Genomic DNA, 26,184 nt, shown 5'->3' with positions numbered 1-26,184 from the left:
TCATTGGGATATCTTGATCGTGGACATGCCCATTGTACCACCATTGTGTATAAATTGGGAGATCAATCGTGCCTTAGTGGTGGCGGCCATTTATTTTGATGGTGTTGTTCTCCACTTTTCACACATTGTTTTGTGCTTTGTTGAATATGCCCTACAACATAGAGTGAAGTTGCAAAGTTGTGCTGCCAATTTCACTCGCAAAAGTGTTCCCTTCCATGCATCACATTTTGTTTCCTCCAATGTACACCTCTCAAATAGTATTCCTACTTGCTATCAATACTACCTCTATCCAATAAACTTAAGTCATATTTACCATAGAAAGCATAGTTGCGACTTGCACCGGTATAGTTTGAGACATCCTTTCTACAACTCTATTTTGATTAGGTGTGTAAGGAGCAGTAAGTTGCCTCTTAATACCTCTCTTGCTACAAAAATTCTCAAACTCCCTGGAGACATACTCTCCACCATTATCAATCCTCAAGATTTTTAGCTTTGTGCTAGACTAGTACTCTAGAAAGATGATCCTTATGATGCAAAGGATAAACCCACACCTTGCTAGTGGAATCATTTATAAAGGTTACAAAATAGTTATCTCCCCTTAGAGACTTGGTTGACATAGGACTACAGACATCACTATGAACAAGTTATAGTGGATGCAAATGCTTTCTAGTCAGTGATGATAACGTGTTCTTAGTTTTTTGCCATAAAGGCAAAGTGTGCATGTAGAAAAGTAAAAAGTACTTAACACATGTAAGAAACCAAAATGTGCCAACATTTTCATTCCCTTTTGGTTCATATGGTCTAACCAACAATGACACAACTCAATACATGATAGCTTGACTAAGGATATACAATACTCTTTTGCATAGAAGACAACCATCGGATAGAGTGTTCCATGCATCCCACCTCTGAAAAAAGATTTCCTTCTTGATCATCCATGAACCATTCCAAAAGATTGTTGTGTAATCCAAGTCATCAAGATGAATAATAGATATTAAACTCTTATCTAACTTGGGGACCTGTTTGACATTCTCGAGTATGAACTTCATGACATTTTGCAGAACCAGATTCATGTCTCCAATACCACTATCTCAATCTCATAAGCATCACCGACCTTCGCTATGCCACATGTATATGCATAATTAGAGAACCACTCTCTATAAGGTTTCACATGGAAACTGGCTCTAGAATCTATGAACCAATTGTGATCAAAGCTGGAATTTTTTTGCAACAAGAGCATCTAGGCTAAGATCTACTATAAAGATTAGAGCATTTGAGGGAGGTTGGTCAATCTTAGATTTGTCCTTTGCATCATTGTTAGAATTCTACACATCCTTTGACTTCTCCTCATCCCTTTGCTATGCATGATAGTCTTTTTTAGATTCCCTTTCTTATGTTAATGATAGCACTCAGCATTGCATAAAGAACACCTAGATTTGCTACAAGAGTTCTTGGGTGCAATTATGACTGCGAGCGCTCTGCCCTTTGCCACTAGCAACATAAGAACCATCTTGCTTAACAGGTTCCATAGATTTCTTATGAATATCTTTACTAAAGCATACTAACAACCACATAATTATAGACCAATTTTTTGGCACAAATTTGCTTATGGATGAGCACAAACGTCCCATGAGGAAGGTAGAGAGCATAACAAGAAGATAGACGGCACCCCTTTGTCAAAACCAAGTCCTTGTGACGTCAATTGACTAAGGAGTTCATTAAATGCATTTAAGAGTTTAAAAACTATGTTGCATTCTTTCATGTGAAGCTCGAATAGCTCCTAGATCAAGTATACCTTATTATTTACGCTCTTGTTCTCGTACACATTGCACAATTTTTCTTGTAAGGCTTTAGAAGTAGCTGCACTAGAAATGTACGTCGATAAATTCATACATATAGGCACAATAGCATCAACAGGGATAGGCATAATACAAATGTTTGAAAGTGTATGCAATAGCAGAGCTGAATAAATTTTGGCAACATTCTCTTACGAAGGTGATAGCACTTACATAAACGACGATGACAAGTACTAATCAGGTACTGGGTTATGAATGCTTTGAGTACAAACACGTGCTTTCATAAAATTATGGTCAAATATTTGGGTGGTAAGAATTAATCAAATAGAACAATGACTCCTTGTTGTATAAATTGGTCTTCTTAAAGAATGATCAAACTCCCAAAAAAAAAAACAATAAGATCTCATTTTCTATAGGACGTGGAAAAGGTTGTTGGTAATACTATCGGTTCTTTTTGATGTTAACGTCCTGTGAGGATAGAATACAGTGAGTACTTTGGGTGTTTTTTTGGAAAAAAGTGATAAGGTACAAAGGAGATACTGTCAAAATTTACAAAATTTAGGAAACATGTCTTTAACATAGTAGAGCGAAGAAAAGATGTTAAAGAGAAAATAAAGAAGAAGAGAAACACCACTTTATATGGACAGAGAATGTCTTTTGACTTTCCACGTTCATCTTTCCTTTCCTAAACTCACCCTTCACTTATGTACTTAGTATGTTTTGGCAGAATTATTTTTTTCTTAGATTGGGGAGGCCTAATTGTATAATTTTTAAAAAATATCAAATTGGTCTCAAAAAAATTTCCTTGAAAAGACAAAACCAAATATATTTACAAAAATCAAGTGTTTAATAAATAAAAAAATCTCCACCAAAATCGCCTTGTTTATGTTATATGCACTATGTAAGTAGGGAGTCTTTTGACTTTCCATTGCCAAAAGGCTTTTCATTTCCTACAATGTTTTCTCTTTTGCATTTTAAATATTTATTTTTAAAATGCTCTTTAGAGATTGATTTAAATTAACTCAAAATAATACATGCAAATCATGACATATCCTTTGCATAGGGGCTTCCAACATATTAAAAACAAGTGAAAGGGTCACAATGGCTTTCTAAAATGATAAGAAAGTGATAAAATCATTAGGTTGAGCTCAACTGGAATCAATATTTGGGAAAGGAATGCCTCAGCTTAGCCGTGAGCTAGTTGAAAATCAAAACTAGTCGGTGGCAAACCATGGTAAAGGGAAGAAAAACTAGTGAAATATGTGAGAAAATAGTTCAAAAGTCATGCTAATTTTAAATTTTTGCTAGTATTTTCGGTTTGCTACTTTGGTCAACGATCGTTTATAAAAGAGACCTTTCCCAATATTGATTAGAATTCAGTTATAAAATGCAAGAAAAATCAAGAATGTGAGGTTGTGAAATGAAATGTGAAATTTCAAAAAACATTATCAATAAATAAATAAATATGTGTGTGTATATATATATATATGTATATATGTATATATGTATATATATATGTATATATGTATATATGTATGTATATATATGTGTGTGTGTATATGTGTGTATGTATCTATAGAAATTATTAGAATTATGCAAGGTTAATGCAAGAGAAGTCAAGAAATGTCACATGTGAAATGAAAGGTGAAATAAAAAGATCCATTTATTATTTTAGAACTTAAGATAAGTCTCTATCATCACACTGAGAACATTTAAGATAAGTCTCCATCATCAAACTGAAAACATTTAAGATAAGTCTCCATCATCATGGCACTGAAAACATTGAAAGTATGCCTAACCCAACTCAACACTAAGGCTTCTATTACAAAGCCAAAAATTAATTCAATCGATGTACACCACCTAAGGGATTTGAGACCATTGATCATAAACGTACCCTTAATCCATGTTATCCTTCACAGTTTTGTATGGGTTTCTTTAAAGTCAACCAATGTGTGACATTTAAATGCCCTCCCCTTCCTTGAAAAATTTAAAGTTGCATTATATAGTATTGATTTGTCAAGTTGTGGACCGTAGTTTAAAAAGTTTATTTTTCAACTTCAAAGTTTTCCAGAGGTATATAACAAGCATGTTTCAATTATTAATGCATGGAAGATCATGAGAAGTGAGAAATTAATTGTATTGGCCAAAGTAGTTTTAGCATGAACAAATTCTTTTGGGTATTTTGATATTGGCAAATGCAATTTTTTCTCTCCAGTCATTGAAAGGGAAAATGTAAATGTTGCCCTTCTATGCATAAGGGCATAAGGTGCACATGCATGTCATTATACATTTTGGGTTTCCCTTCAATCCTAACACAAGGATATGATGAGTTTTCTCTGTGAGTCTGTTCACAGCTCAAAATAATCATTATTTTAATATAGAGTGAATGCTTTTCTACTTTGTTTCTCCAGAGGAAAGCATATTATGTCATTTGAGATTCTATATTTGTTTTCTTTCGGCAAGAATAATGATTAACACGATAGGATTTCATTTTTTTAAAAGGAACTCATAGTATTTTTTTGACATCTTGTTTAGCTTTTTCAGCTTTTCATTATTCCAATTCCCAAGAGGTAGTATATAATGAAACCAAAAAAATTTATATCAAATCTCATGCAAAGACACTACCATGAGAGTAGAAGAGGACAACCAATAGCAACAACATTCATGAACTCGACTTTTTACAATGAAGCTACACCTACCTACATTTGAAAACTGTACCAAATGGGTGCCACCACAAGGCAACCCCCTCTCACGGGGTGCACTGAGTCCACACAAAAGCATAAAATGAGGTACCCAAGGACTAGCATGAAGGAAACAGAGAACTTGCAAAGAACACTTGGTATGTCCAGCATGTTGGAGTCCGTTCTTAGCACTACAACGGTATCAGCAAATTCACTTGGAAATAGTACCCACATCGTCATCAAATCACACCTTTCATGAGAGCCAATCTCATCAATGCACACATGTCCCCACAAAGACAAGCAACACCTGCTACGTGTAGATTGCTTCCCTTGTGAACAACCACACGTCCCAATTTTGGAGGGGCACATAATACCATATCAAAAAAGTGGAGGGTCTGTCAAGGGGGTGTGAGAATGCAATGTGAGCTTGTGAGCTCAGTTGAGAGTGATGTATGCTCTTGTGGAAGCTCAGAAAGTAGTGTGAAAGATTGTGTGTAGATGAAGGTACTACTATCAAAACTGTGTGTGTAGTCGCACAATTTTTAGATTCATTTTCTGCTTGTAGAATGCAGATCTGAGTATTCTCTAAATTCAGCCCATTCATTTCGATGTGGTCTACAACTTTGCAGAAGAAACTTTTTGCAAATTCCTAACCGTTTTGTTGATATTCAGCTCAGATTGACTGTATACACAAATTGCAAGTTTTTTGTTTTTGCATAGTGTGCAAGTTTGATGCACTTTTGGAAGCACGGTAGGTGCTCAAAGTTAGGTGCATGAATTTTGAGTTGAAGATGCAATTTTAGCTTGTGCAAAGCGTGTGGTTTGAGAGTTTTTGGTAAATAAGAGTCACCAAGGCGTTTACACACCATCAAAGCTGTCTCTTGAGAGACACGATTTTTGGAGCACGTAGGTGGAGCTTCTTTCACAGGTTTTCACAGGATACTTTGGCAGTGATTTTGTGCTTGGATTCATGGTCTTTGTGGATGGTTTGCATATGGTGATGGCACATGGTTGATTCCCATTGTACAGACATTTTGGCGAGCACTTTCAAGTGCATTGATCAAGTTTCTAGATTGCAACTCTTTTGGTGCTTACTTATGCGCAGTCAGTCCGTTGATGTAGGTTGAGTGTGGATTGCCATTGTATGTGAAAATGTTGAGCCATTTTGAAATTTTTACTCATTGGCGTTGAGTAGTGTTATGGTTTATGGTAGAGACGGTACTTGAGTTTTTGCTCAATTTTTAGGAAAACTTTGCCGGATTTTCCCAGATTCTCGCCATAGTTTGTGATCAAGCTTAGCTCTCACATTGAGAGGTTTACAGGTAGATTTGAGGGTCATTTGTGAGCTGAATTTTTCAGCCATCATTCCCTCTTTTCATGTGCCTATATATGGCTCAATTATAAGCTAATTTGCGGCTCAATTGTGACTTATTTCTTCAGCTATTTGAGAGTTGAATTTGGGGCTGATTTACAGCCATATTTTTCAGCCATACACAAGCGTGTTACTCTACAAGTACAGTTCTTATTACTCTTGATAGTGGTTGAGTTTTGACTCCCACTTTTACGCATGTTGTGTATACTACGATTTTCTGGCACATTGTTCATTCATTGATACATTTTGGCATCAATTTTTCGCTCACATATGTATGTCATTTGTGGCACCGTTGAGTGATACTCTGACTAGAGCGGTTTGGCTCTGTGAATGACTTTGTGAGGTGATTCCGAACAAGTACATTCTCGGATTGGCCATTTGGACATTTGTTGTTGTCTTCATTGAGATTTAGTATTGAGTATATTGCTCTAGTTATTACAGAGCAGACTCTACCGAAATTTTACGAGATATGTATGCCTATCGCAAAGATTGGTGAGCTTGACCATTTGCTCACCTTCTTTGCTTGAGAAAATGGTTTTCTCTCGGTGGGAGAGTCTTGTGATCTCGAGCATTGTTTGCCATAGTTTTGGCATGGATATGGAGACACTTCAAGCTAGATGTGGTTCTCACTCACGATTGTGACTGACATGTTGGCATCGCAATCATGATAGGCATATTAGGCACCATTGCTTCAGGCGTATGAGGCAGCGAAAGAGGTAGATGCATGGTGCTACTATGAGGACATATGCTAGAGAGTATGCTTGTGATGGGCATGTCACTTTTGAGTCTAGCTTGCCTTCAGACTAGTTTGTGTCTTGAGATAGCAGATTGTCTACACATTTTCTACTAGACAAGCATGTAGTTTTTCACATGATGCCACATCATGATTTATTTTTCTCTTTCTCTAGTGAGAAACTTGGTTGTGTGTAGTTTGCTGATGGTTCAACATATGACATAGAGGGTGTTGGAGATGTATAAATGTCTTTACCTAGCAGTGAATTACTTACGCTACAAGATGTATGTTATGTACTAGGGCTCAACGAGAGTCTCATTTGAGTGCGTCAATTGTTGAAGAGTAGTGGACATTGTGTATCTCTTGGAGAGCGGTCATTTTAGATGCATAGGAGATCACTGCCTACTAATAGCGAGAGGTGCTAGGAGTGGTCTGGTATACCCTTTGCATATTTTTGACACACAAGACGGTGTAGTCTCTGTGTATTTGCAGCCATGTTTGGAGCAAGAGACGAGGCATGTCTCTTTTGCGGATGTGCTGCATGGAGAGCAGGTTGTGCATTTGTCTTATGATGAACGTTCACGCAGACAGTGATACCTCTGGGGATGCACAACTTGGTCAGTCATCATTTGGGGTGACATCAATTGAGCCAGAGACCGAGCTAGAGACCAATGTATTGTTCTATGATGCGGTTGATATGTTTAAGGGCGACAGTGTCCTTCTGATAGCTGTGTGTGATTGCAGTGGTGCTGATTTTTTAGTTTTGTAATCATTCTCAGTAGATATGCCTTTGCTAGACGATGCTGACATGGTGATGCATAGTCAGGTGGTTCCAAATGAGGATGTATATGGCACTGAGGTTGTTGATAGGGATAGGTTGTCACACATAGTGCATGTTTCATTGGATTTTGGGTCTCTCATGTATGACCTTTTAGTCTCAAGACCTGATCTTGCTTATGCGGTTGGTGCATTTGCAGTGGGAGTTGTCAGTTGTGTGATGGCTGACACTGGCATTGTGCATTGTGGAGCCATGCATGTCGTCACTCGATACCTGCATCAAGAGTGTCATTGTGGCTCTAGTCCTAATGGTATTCATATTGCATCTACACTAGAGTGGTTACAAATGCACTCATGTGTTTGGAGTGAGCCAGTGGGCATGGGTTGAGAGCCATTTTCTGTCACCTATTGTATATACTAGTTGTAGGCTAGTCTTCTCACCACTTATCGGAACACAACCATTAGTGAGAGAATGTTAAGTAAAGGCGGCGTGCCTCACCGTGCTTTGACCGTGTCCGCTGGCCAGTGTCTGGTTGCCCACATTTATCTCCTTAGTCTTTATACATACAAAGAATAAAGAGCTCTCACTCATTCTCACACTGTGCTCATACATTGAGCTTTGGGAGCTCCACCCCACATCCCTGTGTCGTGCTCTCTCTCTCTCTCTCTCTCTCTCTCTCTCTCTCTCTCTCTCTCTCTCTCTCTCTCTCTCTCTCTCTCTCTCTCTCTCTCTCTCTCTCTCTCTCTCTCTCTCTCTCTCTCTCTCTCTCTCTCTCTCCATCTTTGTTGCACACATGCACGCCTACGATTCATTCCTCCACACTTCGCAGGGTAAAGATTTGTTGGATGCACAAATCTCTTGCAATCAATTGATAGGGAGCTATAAAAAATGACTGCTTTCTACCATTACAAATGCGTTTGTAGGTACTCCATAAAGCCATCAATAATTCGCTGGATATAAAACTTTGCATTAAACATTAGTGATAGCTCTAGTGCTCGGTCATGAGCATGGGTGATGTATAAGAATGTGAACAATTTTTCTTTAGATGTATCCTCCCCTACATAGTCTGTCTCTAGTACCATGTTCCGCATGCCTGAAAGAAACAGCAAGACAAAGCTACTATTATATAATGACCGTGACCAACGTGATCATCTTGGTACTATTCATATTGTATCCACTCCCATTTGGAGTCAGGACCAAGCGAACAGAGGGATTGAAGTATTGTTTAGGCCCTTCTTCGCTTGGTTCTGAACCAAGAGAATATTAGTACAATTCATGGTATCTCCAGTCCATTTAGCACAGAGGTCTAGAACCAAGCAAAGGAGTCCATTGTGAAATTATTGAGGCCTCTATTTGCCGGGTTGTTACTCGTGCATTGGAGAACTTGTCGGAACCATGCAAGAAGCTTAATTATTCATTTAATACTCTAAAGGTATTTACTCGCTTGGTTCTAACCCACTTGTTTAGTAGAGTTGAGGACGTGGAAATAATCAAAACCAAGTAAGGGTGTAAAGAATCCCCCAGGGCCCATATTTGCTTGGTTTTGACCGAGGTGATTGTCTCGGTACTATCCACACATATTTGGGATCAAAACCAAGCAAAGAGAGGGCTTGAAGGATTCTTCAGGCCCTTCTTTGCTTGGTTCTGACCCAAGAGAATATATCAAATTCACGGTATCTCCAAGTCCATTCGGCACAGAGGGTGTGAAGAAGGGCTTGAAGAATCCTTAGTTATTCATTTAATACTCTTCGCTTAGTTATTCATCTACCATAGCCTTGCACGGTCAGAAAAGGGGTCATTATTCCACTATGCTTCGAACCTCACAAATCTGCATCGAGAATCTCAACCCATTGTTACCGTGCTCCGACCTTAACAACTACTCTCCCCTTGTGCCCTAACCCCGTGATGAAGGTGCACACAGATGTGAAACACACATGCAGAGGAGAGAGAGAGAGAGAGAGAGAGAGAGAGAGAGAGAGAGAGAGAGAGAGAGAGAGAGAGAGAGAGAGAGAGAACCTATCTTTGCAATATCCAATGGCACCGAGGTGGATTGGGATGCGGCAGGTAACAGCAGGCGCAAAGCTTTGGAGGTCACTGAGAGCACGATAGCGAGAGGTGGCTGAGAGGAAGATCGCAAAAAGGTGAAGGCAAGGGTGATGGCAACGTGGCAGTAATAGACTCAAAGCTTTGGAGGTCGCTACAAGATTGAAAAGGGGGAAGAGAGGGTGGCCGTGGTGATCGCCTGCAGACAAAGAGAAAAGAAAAAAACTTTTTTTAATTTTCTTCTGTAATGGAATTGGCCTATTTAATTTGAGAGTAGCGGAAATTAATGAGAGTACTTTGAGAAATGAGTTTATGAGCATAGCGGGTGAACATAATTGAAGATAGCAACATAATCATAGCAATTAGTTAACTTGGCATGAACAATACTTTTGCAAGAGAGAGAATTTAGAGAACATGACAACATTTGAGGACCGGATTTATGTGGAGCCGGTCCCCCCTCCAATAGGCATTTGTATTATGATTTCTCCCATTAAGAGAGACTTGTTACAATACAATCTTTCTGTTCCTTGTAACCTAGGTGATACAATGAAGATGGAAAAATTCATGCATCACAAGCATAACATAAAATTGAAGAAAGCTTTAACTATCCCAAGCCTCAGACCCAAGACCTCAAACACCTTCGAAGGTGGAGAGAGCTAGCAGAGAATGAGGGTAGGGGAGAGGAAGAAGAAACATTTCATAGGAGAAAGAATTAGTTCCTCACTTATCATAAACTCTTCTTGCTAGCATACATAATAGCATAGTAATGAAGAAGAAGGAGATGGCAAGCTTAAGCATTGAAGCATGGCTCTTGGTTGGATTTGCACTCCATATCCAAGAGTGTTGGTGTAGGCTCTCAACCTCTACTTGCTTGGAGAAGGAGAGGGAGATCTTGCACTTTGCATAGCACACAATGAGAGTGTTTGTGAGTGTGTGTGGGTGAGTATACCCCCTAAGAAACCCCCTAGATTTCTTGGGTCGACCCCCCCTTGTAGCTCATGCTTGAAGCTCATTGGACCCCTCCAGGCCTAGCCAATCATAAGCAGGAGGCATTACAAGCAGCAAGGGTAACCTTGAGACAAGTGTCCCCCTTTCCCCTTTGAGAGAGAGAGGGCTAGATAAATGCAAAATCAATTAATTAAATCTCCTAAATTATCATTGGACCCCTTGGGTGGCCAGCCAATAGGCTTCAGGCACACCATGAGGAGGAACTTGACAAGTGTCCCTTTTGCTTTCTTTGTACCATGCATGCCTTGTGTGAGTGTGTGGGTGTTCTCTCTCATCCCCCCTCATTTAGGGCTCGCCCCCTCCTTGTAGGGATTGAATATTTGACTTTTTGACACCTCAATCCCCTCATGCATAGGCCTAGTTCCCACCACAAGCTTGGCCCTTAAGCACTTTAAGCTTGGGCTAGGTTCTCACCTCAAGTGCAACCCTAGCATCTCAAAGATGTCAAGCACCTCAAGCATCCCAATCATTAAGCACCTCAAGCATCTCAAGCACCTCAATCATCAAGCACCTCAAGCACCTTAGGATTCAAGCATGACAAGTAGGACAAGCACCTCGAGCTGGGTTGGGTTCCCTCGCCTTAACGTCAGCGCTAGCTTACCTAAGGTCAAAGGACTTTTACACACATGATTGGAGGTCTTCAATGAAGCTAACCCTAAGGTCTTATGGTCCATTGGTTAGCCTTGCTCTTTGATAGACCATCTCTCATTTGGGCAGCTTTACCATTGGCCCCGTGTTGAGATAGATCTATAAGCACATGTCTATATCTTAACCCTTGTTCCCGTTTATTCTCCCACATTAAGTGATCATTTTAATATGAGAGAATCATTTGGGTTGGTTAGATATTAGATATTAGATTTTATGACATTACCTCTCTCTTGAAATAATCGTCATCCTCGACTATGAGGTAGAAGAGATAAAGCCTTAGTCATTATTCAATTTTACTTAGCGGGTAGAGGATCCTTTTTACCCTACAACATCTTTCCAAGCTGGATGACTAATCCATTTGGTGCTTGGGAGACATAGCTGCCGCAAGCATGTCTACTCTTTACTCCATTTTGTTCTCCCATCATCATCACAAACATGATTCTAAGCATGCATACTAGTTAAATTTGTGCACAATTAAAAAGAGGACTAGTCTTATAAGACAAAAACATAAGTCATTTAAAAAAAATTTGTACATTTGCTTACTCTAATGTAGCATTGTAAGCATTGACAAGGTTCATACTATCCTTAAGCTGTATTCCTTGCATCCATCTAGAATCTTCAAAAGGATAATTTTTGAACTTAATAAGATACCGTCGGATAATCTTACCATGTCGTAGTACCTTGTCTTCATGCCGAAGGATAGCTTCGGGTTGTAGCACCTCTTCTTGGTCTTCAACTTTGGGAGGGTCTTCAGTAATTGGTTCAGTTGGTGGCTCTCCTTTGTAGGGCTTAAGTAGGCTTACATGAAAGGCATTGTGTATGAGACAATGGTTGGGCAACTTGAGTTGATAATCCGTCTCATTGATGGGCTTCAAGATTTGGAAAGGATCATAGTATCTTTTTGCTAGTTTATCATAATACTTTTGATGGCCCGTAGGATTTTTGCCCGTTGTTTGCCTTAATCGAGCCTTAGGAAACTTAAGTAAGACCCAATCATTTTCTGTGAACATCAAGGCTCTTCTGTGCTTATTAGGAGCAAATTTTTGCCTTTGTTGATAGATGGATATAGCCTCCTTAATCTTTTGAAAAGATTCTGGACAATAGTTGACAGGTTTAGCAAGCAAGCACATTTTATTCCTCTAAAAAAGACTATTAAGGCACATCAAATTGCAACTCTCTTCATATCTCAGATTTTCAAGCACCATGGATTACCCACATCCATCGTGTCGGATAGAGATCCTAGAATGACCAGTAATTTCTGGAAACCTCTCTTTGAAAATCTAGGAACAAGATTGAATTTCTCTTCGGCCTATCACCCACAAACGGATCTACTCAAGACTTATGTTATCAAAGTAGATCAACGCTCACGATGGGAAAAGTACTTACCTCTTGTAGAGTATGCCTACAATAATACTGTACATACTTCTACAGGAAAATCACCTTTTGAGATCATTGAGGGAAGACCTAAAAGTCCCTTGCTACTCAAAGTACATGGGAAGATCTTCGCCACCGATGAGTATAGCCGTGACCTACAAGAATCTTTTCAAAAGATTAGTGAGGCTATATCCATCTCTCAACAAAGGCAAAAAACTGCTACTGATAAGCACAGAAGAGCCTTAATGTTCAAAGAAAATGATTGGGTCTTACTCAAGTTTCCTAAGGCTCGATTAAGGCAAACGACGGGCAAAAATTCTACAGGCCATCAAAAGTATTATGCTAAACTAGCAAAAAGATACTATGGTCCTTTCCAAATCTTGAAGCCCATCAATGAGACGGCTTATCAACTCAAGTTTCCCAACCATTGGCTCATACACAATGCCTTTCATGTAAGCCTACTTAAGCCCTACAAAGGAGATCCACCAACTGAACCAATTATTGAAGACCCTCCGGAAGTTGAAGACCAAGAAGAGGTGCTACAACCCGAAGCTGTTCTTCGGCATGAAGACAAGGTATTACGACATGGTAAGATTATCCGTTGGTATCTTATTAAGTTCAAAAATTATCCTTTTGAAGATGCTAGATGGATGCGAGGAATACAGCTTAAGGATAGTATGAACCTTGTCAATGCTTACAATGCCACATTAGAGTAAGCAAATATACAAATTTCTTTTAAATGACTCATGTTTTTGTCTTATAAGACTAGTCCTCTTTTTAATTGTGCACAAATTTAACTAGTATGCATGCTTAGAATCATTTTTGTGATGACGACATCTCTCAAACACCAAGTAGAATTTGTCACTCTACTTTGGGAGAATGAAATGGACTAAAGAGCAGACATGCTTGCGGCAGCTATGTCTTCCAAGCACCAAATGGATTAGTCATCCATCTTGGAAAGATGTCGTAGGGTAAAAAGGGATCCTCTACCCGCTAAGTAAAATTGACTAATGACTAAGGCTTTATCTCTTCTACCTCATAGTCGAGGACGACTATGATTTCAAGAGAGAGGTAATGTCATAAAATCTAATATCTAATATCTAACCAACCCAAATGATTTTCTCATATAAAATTGATCACTTAATGTGGGAGAATAAACGGGAACAAGTGTTAAGATATAGACATGTGCTTATAGATCTATCTCAACACGGGGCCAATGGTAAAGAGGCCCAAATGAGAGATGGTCTATCAAAGAGCAAGGCTAACAAATGGAGCATAAGACCTTAGGGTTAGCTTCATTGAAGACCTCCAATAATGTGTGTAAAAGGCCTTTGACCTTAGGTAAGCTAGGATTGAGCTTGAGGTGCGGGAAACCAACCCAGCTCGAGGTGCTTGTCATGCTTGATGACTAAGGTGCTTGAGGTGCTTGAGATGCTTGAGGTGCTTGACATGCTTGAGATACTAGGGTTGCACTTGAGGTGAGAACCCAGCCCAAGCTTAAAGTGCTTATGAGCCAAGCTTGTAGTGGGAATTGGGCCTATGCATGAGGGGCTTGAGGTGTCAAAAAGTTAAAGATTCAATCCCTACAAGGAGGGGGCGAGCCCTACATGAGGGGGGATGAGAGAGAACACCCACACACTCACACAAGGCATGCATGGTACAAAGAAAGAAAAAGGGACACTTGCCAAGTTCCTCCTCATGTTGCCCTCATGGTGTGCTTGAAGCCTATTGGTTGGCCACCCAAGGGGTCCAAAAATAATTTAGGATATTTAATTAATTGATTTAGCATTTATCTAGCCCTCTGTCTCAAAGGGGAAAGGAAGACACTTGTCTCAAGGCTACCCTTGCTGCTTGTAATGCCTCCTCCTTGTGATTGGCTAGGCCTGGAGGGGTCCAATGAGCTTCAAGCATGAGCTACAAGGGGGGGTCAACCCAAGCAAGCTAGGGGGTTTCTTAGGGGGTATACTCACCCACGCACACCCACAAACACTCTCATTGTGAGCTATGCAAAGTGCAAGAGCTCCCTCTCCTTCTCCAAGCAAGTAGAGGTTGAGAGCCTACACCAACACTCTTGGATATGGAGTGCAAATCCAACCAAGAGCCATGCTTCAATGCTTAAGCTTGCCATCTCCTTCTTCTTTATTACTATGCTATTATGTATGCTAGAAACAAGAGTCATGATAAGTGAGAAACTAATTCTTTCTCCTACAAAATGTTTCTTCTTCCTCTTCCCTACCCTCATTCCCTGCTAGCTCTCTCCACCTTGAAGGTGTTTGAGGTCTTGGGACTAAGGCTTGGGATAGTTAAAGCTTTCTTCAAGTTTATGTTATGTTTGTGATGCATGAAGCTTTCCATCTTGATTGCATCACCTAGGTCACAAGGAACACAAAGATTGTATTGTAACAAGTCTCTCTTAATGGGAGAAATCATAATACAAATGCCTATTGGAGGGGGGACCGGCTCCACATAAATCCGGTCCTCAACTGTTGTCATGTTTTCTAAATTCTCTCTCTTATAAAAGTATTGTTCATGCCAAGTTAACTAATTGCTTTGATTATGTTGCTATCTTCAACTATGTTCACCCGCTATGCTCACACAGTCATTTCTCAAAAGTACTTTCATTAATTTCCGCTACTCTCAAGTTAAATAGGCTGATTCCATTACAATGTCCATCGGATCTAACAGAAGCAATGGCTTCCCAAGACGGCCACAAGGTATTGGCTTATCAATGTTTATATTGTAAGGGTAAGGACCAAGTACTCAGGAAGGTCCCTCTCTCTAATGAAATTACGGGGGTAATTGCCAGTTTTCATGATGGTGTTTGTGGCGGTCACTTTGCCCTAGATATAACAAGTAGGAAAATCTTGTAGGCTGGTTTTGTATGGCCTAGCCTCAATCGTGATATACACCACTGGTGTAAGACATGTAAGTTATGTCAAAAGGCCGGCACCAGGTCACTCATGCCTGAACCACAGACACCTATCCTTTCAAATGGGCAATTTGGAAAATGGGGTATAGATGCCATAGGACCATTGCCTAGGGCTGACTCAGGGAAGTTCTATATCATCATGGGCGTTGACTATATGACTAGGTGGGCAGAAGCTACAGCCACAACTAGGATCATAGCTGTGGAGGTAGCTAAGTTTATCTATGAGCACATATGTTGCAGGTTTGGCACACCATTAGAAATCATCTCTGATAGAGGGCCAGGTTTCAGAGTAGACTTGGTAGGAGAGTTAATGCAAAAACTAGGCATTACAAGGAGGCACTCCTCACCATATTACCCTCAATGTAATGGCTTAGTTGAGAAAGTGAGTGGAATGGTTTGTAAAATCAACACCAAGCCGGTTAACAATCATCCTGGGGATTGGGACAAGTATCTACTCCCAGCTTTGTGGGCCTACCAAACCTCATTCTACTGTACATCTTTGGGGTTCACTCCATATCATTTGGTATTTGTAAGGAGGCAATCTTACCAATTATTGGAATTTGGTAAGGAGGCAATCTTTGGGGTTCACTCCATATTATTTGGCATTTGTTAAGGAGGCAATCAGAGTGAAACTAGCAAGTCTCAGAGTGATGGCAAGTCAGTTTCAACAACCCAACATTCATTTGAGAGATCACATCCTTGACTTGGAACGACTACAACTGGATGGAGAAGAAGTAATCAATCATTATGCGGCACACGCAGAACACACACGGCTTAGTTTCAATCAACATCTTCGGCGCAAAGATTTAAAGAAGGACATGTTGGTGCTCCGCTATGACAATCGCTTTGACACAGGTAAGGATAAGAAGTTCCTACTCCAATGGGAAGGCCCTTTCATCATCAGGAAGAAATATGCCAATGGGAGCTACCATCTCATGGAAGCTGATGGTAACCTTCATAAGACAAGAGTCAATGGATGGAGGATTAAATCTTATTTTCTATGATTTCATCAAACTGCACCTATCAACATTCTTGATGAGGATACACCATCAACCTCCACCTCTGATGACTACAACCAAACAAATCAGTTAGAGGCATAAATTCCCCTAACCTTTAGAGGAAGGCTAATGACGACAGGTTTCCGGAGTCGGACCGTGTAAACAAACCCCAAAGGGGGAGCTTCATAATCAAGGAATATGTCATAAAAACTAATATCTAATATCTAACCAACCCAAGTGATTCTCTCATATTAAACTGATCACTTAATGCCGGAGAATAAACAGGAACAAGGGTTAAGATATAGACATGTGCTTGTAGATCGATCTCAACACGGGGCCAATGGTAAAAGGGTACAAATGAGAGATAGTCTATCAAAGAGCAAGGATAACCAATGGACCATAAGACCTTAGGGTTAGCTTCATTGAAGACCTCCAATAATGTGTGTAAAAGTCCTTTGACCTTAGGTAAGCTAGACCTTGAGGCGCGGGAACCCGACCCAGCTCGAGGTGCTTGTCCTACTTGTCATGCTTGGTGCTTGAGGTGCTTGATGATTGAGGTGCTTGAGATGCTTGATTTGCTTAATGATTGGGATGCTTGAGGTGCTTGACATCTTTGAGATGCTAGGGTTGCACTTGAGGTGAGAACCTAGCCCAAGCTTAAAGTGCTTAAGGGCCAAGCTTGTGGTGGGAACTAGGCCTATGCATGAGGGGATTGAGGTGTCAAAAAGTCAAATATTCAATCCCTACAAGGAGGGGGCGAGTCCTACATGAGGGGGGATGAGAGAGAACACCCACACACTCACACAAGGCATGCATGGTACAAAGAAATCAAAAGGGACACTTGTCAAGTTCCTCCTCATGTTGCCCTCATGGTGTGCATGAAGCCTACTGGTTGGCCACCCAAGGCGTCCAATGATTATTGAGGAGATTTAATTAATTGATTTTGCATTTAACTAGCTCTCTCTCTCAAAGGGGAAAGGGGGACACTTGTCTCAAGGCTACCCTTGCTGCTTGTAATGCCTCCTACTTATGATTGGCTAGGCGTGGAGGGGTCCAATGAGCTTCAAGCATGAGCTACAAGGGGGGGCTGACCCAAGAAAGCTAGGGGGTTGCTTAGGGGGTATACTCACCCACACACACTCACAAACACTTTCATTGTTTGCTATGTAAAGTGCAAGAGCTCCCTCTCAGCCTTCTCCAAGCAAGTAGAGGTTGAGAACCTACACCAACACTCTTGGATATGGAGTGCAAATCCAACCAAGAGCCATGCTTCAATGCTTAAGCTTTCCATCTCCTTCGTCTTCATTCCTATGCTATTATGTATGCTAGCAAGAAGAGTACATGATAAGTGAGGAACTAATTCTTTCTCCTATGAAATGTTTCTTCTTCCTCTCCCCTACCCTTATTCCCTGCTAGCTCTCTCCACCTTCGAAGGTGTTTGAGGTCTTGGGACTAAGTCCTGGGATAGTTAAATCTTTCTTCAAGTTTATGTTATGCTTGTGATGCATGAAGTTTTCCATCTTCATTGCATCACCTAGGTTACAAGGAACACAAAGATTGTATTGTAAGAAGTCTCTCTTAATGGGAGAAATCATAATACAAATGCCTATTGGAGGGGGGACCGGCTCCACATAAATCCGGTCCTCAATTGTTTTCATGTTCTCTAAATTCTCTCTCTTGCAAAAGTATCAAGTTCATACCAAGTTAACTAATTGCTATGATTATGTTGCTATCGTCAATTAGGTTCACCCGCTATGCTCACAAAGTCATTTCTCAAAAGTACTCTCATTAATTTCCACTACTCTCAAATTAAATAGGCCAATTCCATTACATTGGTATCAGAGCATTTGGTTTCTCTTTTCTTGCTTAAGAAGAGAGGTCCTTAAGTAGCCTATTAATGGTTGATGTTGTTAATTATATTAGGGTAAGTGGAATTGGGATCTAAATTATCGGTTTTGTTAAACCCACTATGTGGGGGATGCTGCACACCTCCGGAGATTTGGACTTAATAATGGAGTCTTTTTAGACTTGCCTATGGCTTTACCATTATTGAGCCATAAGAAGTCCAAAAGGAGATAGCCCTCGACAACTCTGCTATGTTAGACCTACTCCTCTACTCTCTATAATTAACCACTTCGAGCCGTGGGTGTAGATACTTAAGAGCCGATTTTCAAAGGCTAAGAGGAGTGGCAACTAAGGTTTTGAATTGCCAAAGCATACACTAAGTACATACATAATTTTTTTTAACATGGCTGACAATAATCAAGAGAGTAGAATGAACATTGATAGCTTTGATTTTGCACATGAAGGTGCTAATGATGATGCTCCCATGTTTGTGAATTATCTTGTCACTAGGTTGCAGCAAGCTATGGGCAACCCTGCTTTGCAAGCCGAAGTTACTCAACAACTTCATGCTTATGGAATTTCCCTTCCTCTCCAAGAGGAGAGAGAGCTTAGGAGGCCTCTTGAAGAGACCCCCAAAAGAAGAGTCTCTCCCATTCGAGAGGAGGAATCCAAAGAGCAAGAAACAATGAAAGTTTAAGTTCCTCTGAAGATGTGGCTCCACGAAGACGGCGGTCTAGACAATCACCCACTCCTCCCAAGAGGAAAAGATCAACGCATAGTCCTTCTCTCATCCGATCTGAAAGGCAAGAGAGGAAACAAAGGAAGAAAAGGGCTAGGACGAGGTCACCCTCTTCTCCTTCTTCTTCACCTTCCTACTCTTCTGATGAAAGCTATGGCTATTCTCCTAGAGAATACAAGAGGGGAGGACATTGCAAATCATTTCCTGCATGGCGAAGGTCACAAAAGCTAAAGAAGTTCAAGGAGGGAGGAAAGAGTATATCTTTTCTCACCTATGACGGAACCTTTGGTGCTACTGACAAAGTGTTGGCCTTCATCCAGCAATTTGATGTGGCCTTTGTAGATGAGGGCTTCACAGAGTCCTCCAAGCTACACTATGTAGCTATGCACTTCCAAAAATCAGCTCGTCAATGGTGGGCTAGCCTTCGTGGCAATGGTGAAGCCCCAAAAACATGGAAAAATCTACAAGTTTCCATCATGAAGCAATTCCTTGCAAGCGATGCAAAAGACAAATTGCTTACCGAATGGCGCAGCTTGAAGCTTCTCTCTCATGAGTCTATCCACAAGTACGTAGACAAGTTTTGGGATTCACATCTCAAGGCTACTGTCCTTCAAAAGATAGATTTTGTCGAGCAAAGGTAGCAATTCGGTGTAGGATTACCTGAAGAGATGGTCGAATACATCAACTATCAACGGCCTAATACTATTAGCAAAGTAATCCATCACACCATGGTTGCTTCACGCATCAATTTCCATCAAGGGGCTAGACGTAATGTCAAGCCCATGGAAAACAAAGACAAAAAATGATGCAAAGGGCAAAACAAATGTTCAAAATACTTCCCAAGTCACTTCCAACAACAACAACAATCGTTCCAAGGAGAAGGGAGTTTACAAAGGTAAAAACAAACTGTCTCTTGAAGAGCTTGAACATGGCTATTGTTCTTGCCCCAAGAAGAATACTTGCAATGAGACTCCTAGGGCTTCCACCATCAAAGCTCCAAAAGAGAATGCTCATTGCAAAGGATCGTCACTTTCCTATGCTTGGGAAAAGGTAAGAGAGAATGATGCCTTCATCTTGTTTGACCCTGGCTCTACTCTGAACTTCATATCAATGGAGTTGGCCACCAAGTTGGGCATTCAAGCTTTTCGGATGGGAGATATGGTAATGGCTGACGCAGCTTTCAAGGGACAGAAAGCCTCTGTTACTCCCTTGATTGGGAATTTGAGGCTTAATGTCCAAAGCTATGTCAACAAAGAAGACTTCTTCATCTCTCCTCTCCAACATGAGGACGCTATCCTAGGGGCGCCATGGTTTGATCCCATGGCTGCCAACATGAAGTTCCCTGAAAGGAGAATCTACTTCACCTATAGTGGAAAGAACATGTATATAGATGCTAGTGAGCGTGGTCACACTATTCCACTTGTAAATCCTCTTGCTTTTGATAAGTCAATGAAGAGCTCAGTTTCTGCATACATGATTTTTGTCAAAGAGTCTCTAAAAGATACTAATGTTTCATCAAATGTAAATGGTATGAATCAAGAAGAGTTGGACTTGTCTAATGTTCTAAAAGGATTCCAAGATGTGTTCATCAATGATATCCCTATGGACTTACCTCCAACACGAGGGGATGATGACCATCGCATTGAGCTCCTTCCAGGAAGCCCACCGCCTAACAAACCTCCTTATCGAGTCTCACAAGCTCAACAAGAGGAGATCATGAGGCAAGTACATGAATTGGTAGACAAAGGGATGGTGAGGCCTAGTTCCTCTCCCTTTTGTTCTCGAGTCCTTTTAGTGCAAAAGAAAGACGGTACATACCGTATGTGTGTGGACTATCAAGCACTAAACCATATCACTATCAAAAACAGATTTCATGTGACTCGGGTAGAAGATCTATTTGATAAGCTACAAGGCTCTACCTACTTCAATAGGATTGACCTTAAGAGTGGCTATCATCAAATAAGGATAGTGGATGAAGATATCTTAAAGACCGCGTTTCGCACAACGTTTGGTCTTTATGAATATCTAGTCATGCCTTTTGGCTTGACTAATGCACCAGCTACATTCCATCATCTGATGGAGAAAATTTTTAGACCATACCGCAAATTCACTGGAGTGTTCTTTGATGATATCATCATCTACTCCAAGTATTTGGAGGAACATAAGCAGCATCTCCAAGTGATTTTTTAAGCATTGAGGGAGAACAAGCTTTTTCTCAACCAAAAGAAAAGCGAATTCTTCCTTCAAGAGATTCAATACCTAGGTCATATTATCTCTCAGATGGTATCCATATGGATCCATCAAAGTTAGAGGTGATAAAATCATGGCCTAAACCCAAGAAATCCACATGAGCTAAGAAGCTTTATGTGTATGTGCGCATACTACAGACACTTCATAGCAAAATTCTCTCAAGTAGTAGGACCACTACACGACTTAACCAAGAAGAACATTAAGTATGTATGGACTGCTAAGGAGAAAAATGGTTTTGATAAGCTCAAAGAGAATCTTACTTCCCAACCAGTCCTCGTGCTTCCGGATCTCTCAAAGCCATTTGAGGTCCAATGTGATGCTTGTGGTGATTGCCTTGGAGCAGTTTTGCTTCAAGAAGGGCATGCCATAGCATATGAGAGCCGAAGGCTCAATACTCATGAACGTGTCTTGGGCATTTATGAGAAAGAGCTTTTAGTTGTTCTACATGCCCTAGACACATGGAAGCACTACCTATTGGGGACTCCATTTATCCTACGAATCAACCACCAAAGTCTCAAGTATTTCATGACGCAAACCAAGCTTTCCAACAAACAAATGAGGTGGGAAAATTTTCTTTCACAATTTAGTTTCCATATTGCTCACATAGCTGGTAAGCACAATCAAGTGGCCGATGCACTTTCACGACGACCAAAAGTTAATGCGGTCTCTATAGCTACTCACAATGATCTATCTTCTATGATAGATGAGTATGCTACTGACCCTGACTTTAGAGACATAATGTCAGCCGTTGTTTTCGGGAAGAAAGAGGAAACATTAACCTTTCAGGATGGTTATCTTCTCCACGGCAATAGGCTATGTGTTACCCATTCCCTTCGTGAGAAAGTTATGTATGAATCCCATGCTCCTCCATATGCGGGGCATAGAGGTATTCAACCTACTCTCCGAGGACTAGAGATGTACTTCTATTGGCCTACCATGAAAGTGGACATACAAGAGTATGTTTCAAAATGTGTAGTATGCCAAAAGACCAAGTATGATAGAGGGAAGCAACCTGGATTACTCCAGCCATTGCCTATCCCAAATTCACCATGGGAGAGTATATCCATGGATTTCATCTTTGGATTACCCAAGTCTATCCATGGGAATACTGGAATATGGACAATAGTTGATAGGTTTAGCAAGCAAGCACATTTTATTCCTGTCAAAAAGACTAGGCACATCAAATGACAACTCTCTTCATATCTCATATTTTCAAGCACCATGGATTACCCACATCCATCGTGTGAGATAGAGATCCTAGAATGACCAGTAATTTCTGGAAACCTCTCTTTGAAAATCTAGGAACAAGATTGAATTTCTCTTCGGCCTATCACCCACAAACGGATGGCCAAAGTGAGATAGCCAATCTTAGGATACTCTATCTACTCAAGACTTAAGTTATCAAAGTAGATCAACGCTCACAATGGGAAAAGTACTTACCTCTTGTAGAGTATGCCTACAATAATACTGTACATACTTCTATGGGAAAATCACCTTTTGAGATCATTGAGGGAAGACCTAAAAGTCCCTTGCTACTCAAAGTACATGGGAAGATCTTCACCCGCCGCTGATGAGTATAGCCGTGACCTACAATATTCCTGTATTCCCATGGATGGACTTGGGTAATCCAAAGATGAAATCCATGGATATACTCTCCCATGGTGAATTTGGAATAGGCAATGGTTGGAGTAATCCAGATTGCTTCCCTCTATCATACTTGGTCTTTTGGCATACTACACATTTTGAAACATACTCTTGTATGTCCACTTTCATGGTAGGCCAATAGAAGTACGTCTCTAGTCCTCGGAGAGTAGGTTGAATACCTCTATGCCCCACATATGGAGGAGCATGGGATTCATACCTAACTTTCTCACGAAGGGAATGGGTAACACATAGCATAGTGCCGTGGAGAAGATAACCATCCTGAAAGGTGAATGGTTCCTCTTTCTTCGCCAAAGCAAGGGCTGACATTATGTCTCTAAAGTCAGGGCCAGTAGCATACTCATCTATCATAAAGGATAGATCATTGTGAGTAGCTATAGACACCGCATTAACTTTGGGTCGTCGTGAAAGTGCATCGGCCACTTGATTGTGATTACCAGCTATGTGACCAATATGGAAATTAAACTGCAAAAGAAAATTTGCCCATCTCATTTGTTTGTCGGAAAGCTTGGTTTGCGTCATGAAATACTTCAGACTTTGGTGGTTGGAGTCCCCAATAGGTAGTGCTTCCATGTGTCTAGGGCATGTAGAACAACTAAAAGCTCTTTCTCATAAATGCCCAAGAATCATTCATCAATATTGAGCCTTCGGCTCTCATATGCTACGGCATGCCCTTCTTGAAGCAAAAGTGCTCCAAGGCAATCACCACAAGCATCACATTGGACCTCAAATGGCTTTGAGAGATCCGGAAGCACGAGGACTGGTTGGGAAGTAAGCTTCTGTTTGAGCTTTTCAAAAGCATTTTGCTCCTTAGCAGTCCACACAAACTTAACGTTTTTCTTAGTTAAGTCGTGTAGTGGTCCTGCTACTTGAGAGAATTTTGCTATGAAGCGCCTATAGTATGCGCACATACCAACAAAGCTTCTTAGCTCAAATAGATTTCTTGGGTTAGGCCATGCTTTTATTACCTCTAACTTTGATGGATCCATTTGGATACCATCTTTAGAGATAATATGACCTAGGTATTGAATCTCTTATAGGAAGAATTCGCTTTTCTTTTGGTTGAGAAAAAGCTTGTTCTCCCTCAATGATTGAAAAATCACTTGGAGATGTTGCTTATGTTCCTCCAAAGACTTGGAGTAGATGATGATATCATCAAAGAACACTCCAGTGAATTTGCGGTATGGTCTAAAAATTTTCTCCATCAAACGATTGAACGTAGCTGGTGCATTAGTCAAGCCAAAAGGCATGACTAGATATTCATAAAGACCAAACGTTGTGCGAAACGGGGTCTTTAAGATATCTTCATCCACTATCCTTATTTGATGATAGCCACTCTTAAGGTCAATCCTACTGAAGTAGGTCGAGCCTTGTAGCTTATCAAACAGATCTTCTACCCAAGGTACGGGAAATCTGTTTTTGATAGTGATATGGTTTAGTACTCGTTAGTCCACACATATACGGTATATACCATCTTTCTTTTGCACTAAAAGGATTGGAGAACAAAAGGGAGAGGAACTAGGCCTCACCATCCCTTTGTCTACTAGCTCTTGTACTTGCCTCATGTTCTCCTCTTGTTGAGCTTGTGAGACTCGATAAGGAGGCTTGTTAGGTGGTGAGCTTTCTCGAAGGAGCTCAATACGATGGTCATCATCCTCTCGTTTTGGAGGTAAGTCCATAGGGATATCATCGATGAACACATCTTGGAATCCTTTTAGAACATTAGAAAAGTCTAACTCTTCTTGATTCCTACCATTTACATTTGATGAAACAGTAGTATCTTTTAGAGACTCTTTGACAAAAATCATGTACGCAGAAACTGAGCTCTTCATTGACTTATCAAAAGCAAGAGGATTTACAAGTGGAATAGTGCGACCACGCTCACTAGCATCTATATACATGTTCTTTCCCCTGTAGGTGAAGTAGATTCTCCTTTCAGGGAACTTCATGTTGGCAGCCATGCAATCAAACCATGGTGCCCCTAGGATAACATCCTCATGTTGGAGAGGAGAGATGAAGAAGTCTTCTTTGTCGACATAGCTTTGGACATGAAGCCTCAACTTACCAATCAAGGGAGTAACGGAGGCTTGTTTTCCCTTGAAAGCTGCATTAGACACTACTATATCTCCCATCTCAAAAGCTTGAATGCCCAACTTGGTGGCCAACTCCATTGATATTGGGTTAAGAGAAGAGCCATGGTCAAACAAGATGAAGGCATCATGCTGTCTTACCTTTCCCCAAGCATAGGAAAGTGATGATCCTTTGCAATGAGCATCCTCTTTTGGAGCTTCGATGGTGGAAGCCCTAGGAGTCTCATTGCGAGTATTCTTCTTGGGGCAAGAACGATAGCCACGTCCTTGCTCCCCACACTTGAAACACTTATGGTCCTTGCGAAAAGCTTCAAGCCTTCAGGAGAGAGTTTTTTTTTACCTTTGTAAACTCCCTTCTCCTTGGACCGATTGTTGTTGTTGTTGGAATTGACTTGGGAAGTATTTTGAACATTGGTTTTCCCCTTTGCATCACTTTTGTCTTTGTTTTCCATGGGCTTGACATTACGTCTAGCCCCTTGATGGAAATTGATGCGTGAAGCAACCATGGTGTGATGGATTACTTCGCTAATAGTACCAGGCTGTTGAGAGTTGATGTATTTGGCCATCTCTTCAGGTAATCCCGCACAGAATTGTTGCCTTTGCTCGGCAAAGTCTATCTTTTGAAAGACAGTAGCCTTGAGATGTAAATCCCAAAACTTGTCTACATATTTGTGGATAGACTTATGGGAGAGGAGCTTCAAGCTGCGCCATTCGGTAAGCACTTTCTCCTTTGCATCGCTTGCAAGGAATTGCTTCATGATGGAAACTCGTAGAGTTTTCCATGTCTTTGGGCCTTCACCATTTCCACAAAGGCTAGCCCACCATTGACGAGCTGTTTTTTGGAAGTGCATAGCTACATGGCGTAGCTTAGAGGACTCTGTGAAGCCCTCGTCTCCAAAGGCCGCATCAAATTGTTGGATTGAGGCCAACACTTTGTCGGTAGCACCGAAGGTGCCATCATAGGTGAGAAAAGAGATACTCTTTTCTCCCTCCTTGAACTTCTTTAGCTTTTGTGACCTTCACCATGTAGGAAATGATTTGCGATGTCCTCCCCTCTTGTATTCTCTAGGAGAATAACCATAACTTTGGTCAGAAGAGGAGGAAGGTGAAGAAGAAGGAGAAGATGGTGACCTCTTCCTAACCCTTTTCTTCCTTTGTTTCCCCTCTTGCCTTTCAGAGTGATGAGGAGAAGGACTATGTGTTGATCTTTTCCTCTTGGGAGGAGTGGGCGTTCGTCT

This window comes from Adiantum capillus-veneris, chromosome 19, assembly GCF_014529385.1.
Source record: "Adiantum capillus-veneris isolate H3 chromosome 19, ASM1452938v2, whole genome shotgun sequence".
Lineage (NCBI taxonomy): Eukaryota > Viridiplantae > Streptophyta > Polypodiopsida > Polypodiales > Pteridaceae > Adiantum > Adiantum capillus-veneris.
The sequence above is the reverse complement of the archived record's forward strand: the minus strand, read 5'-3'. Positions refer to the sequence as shown.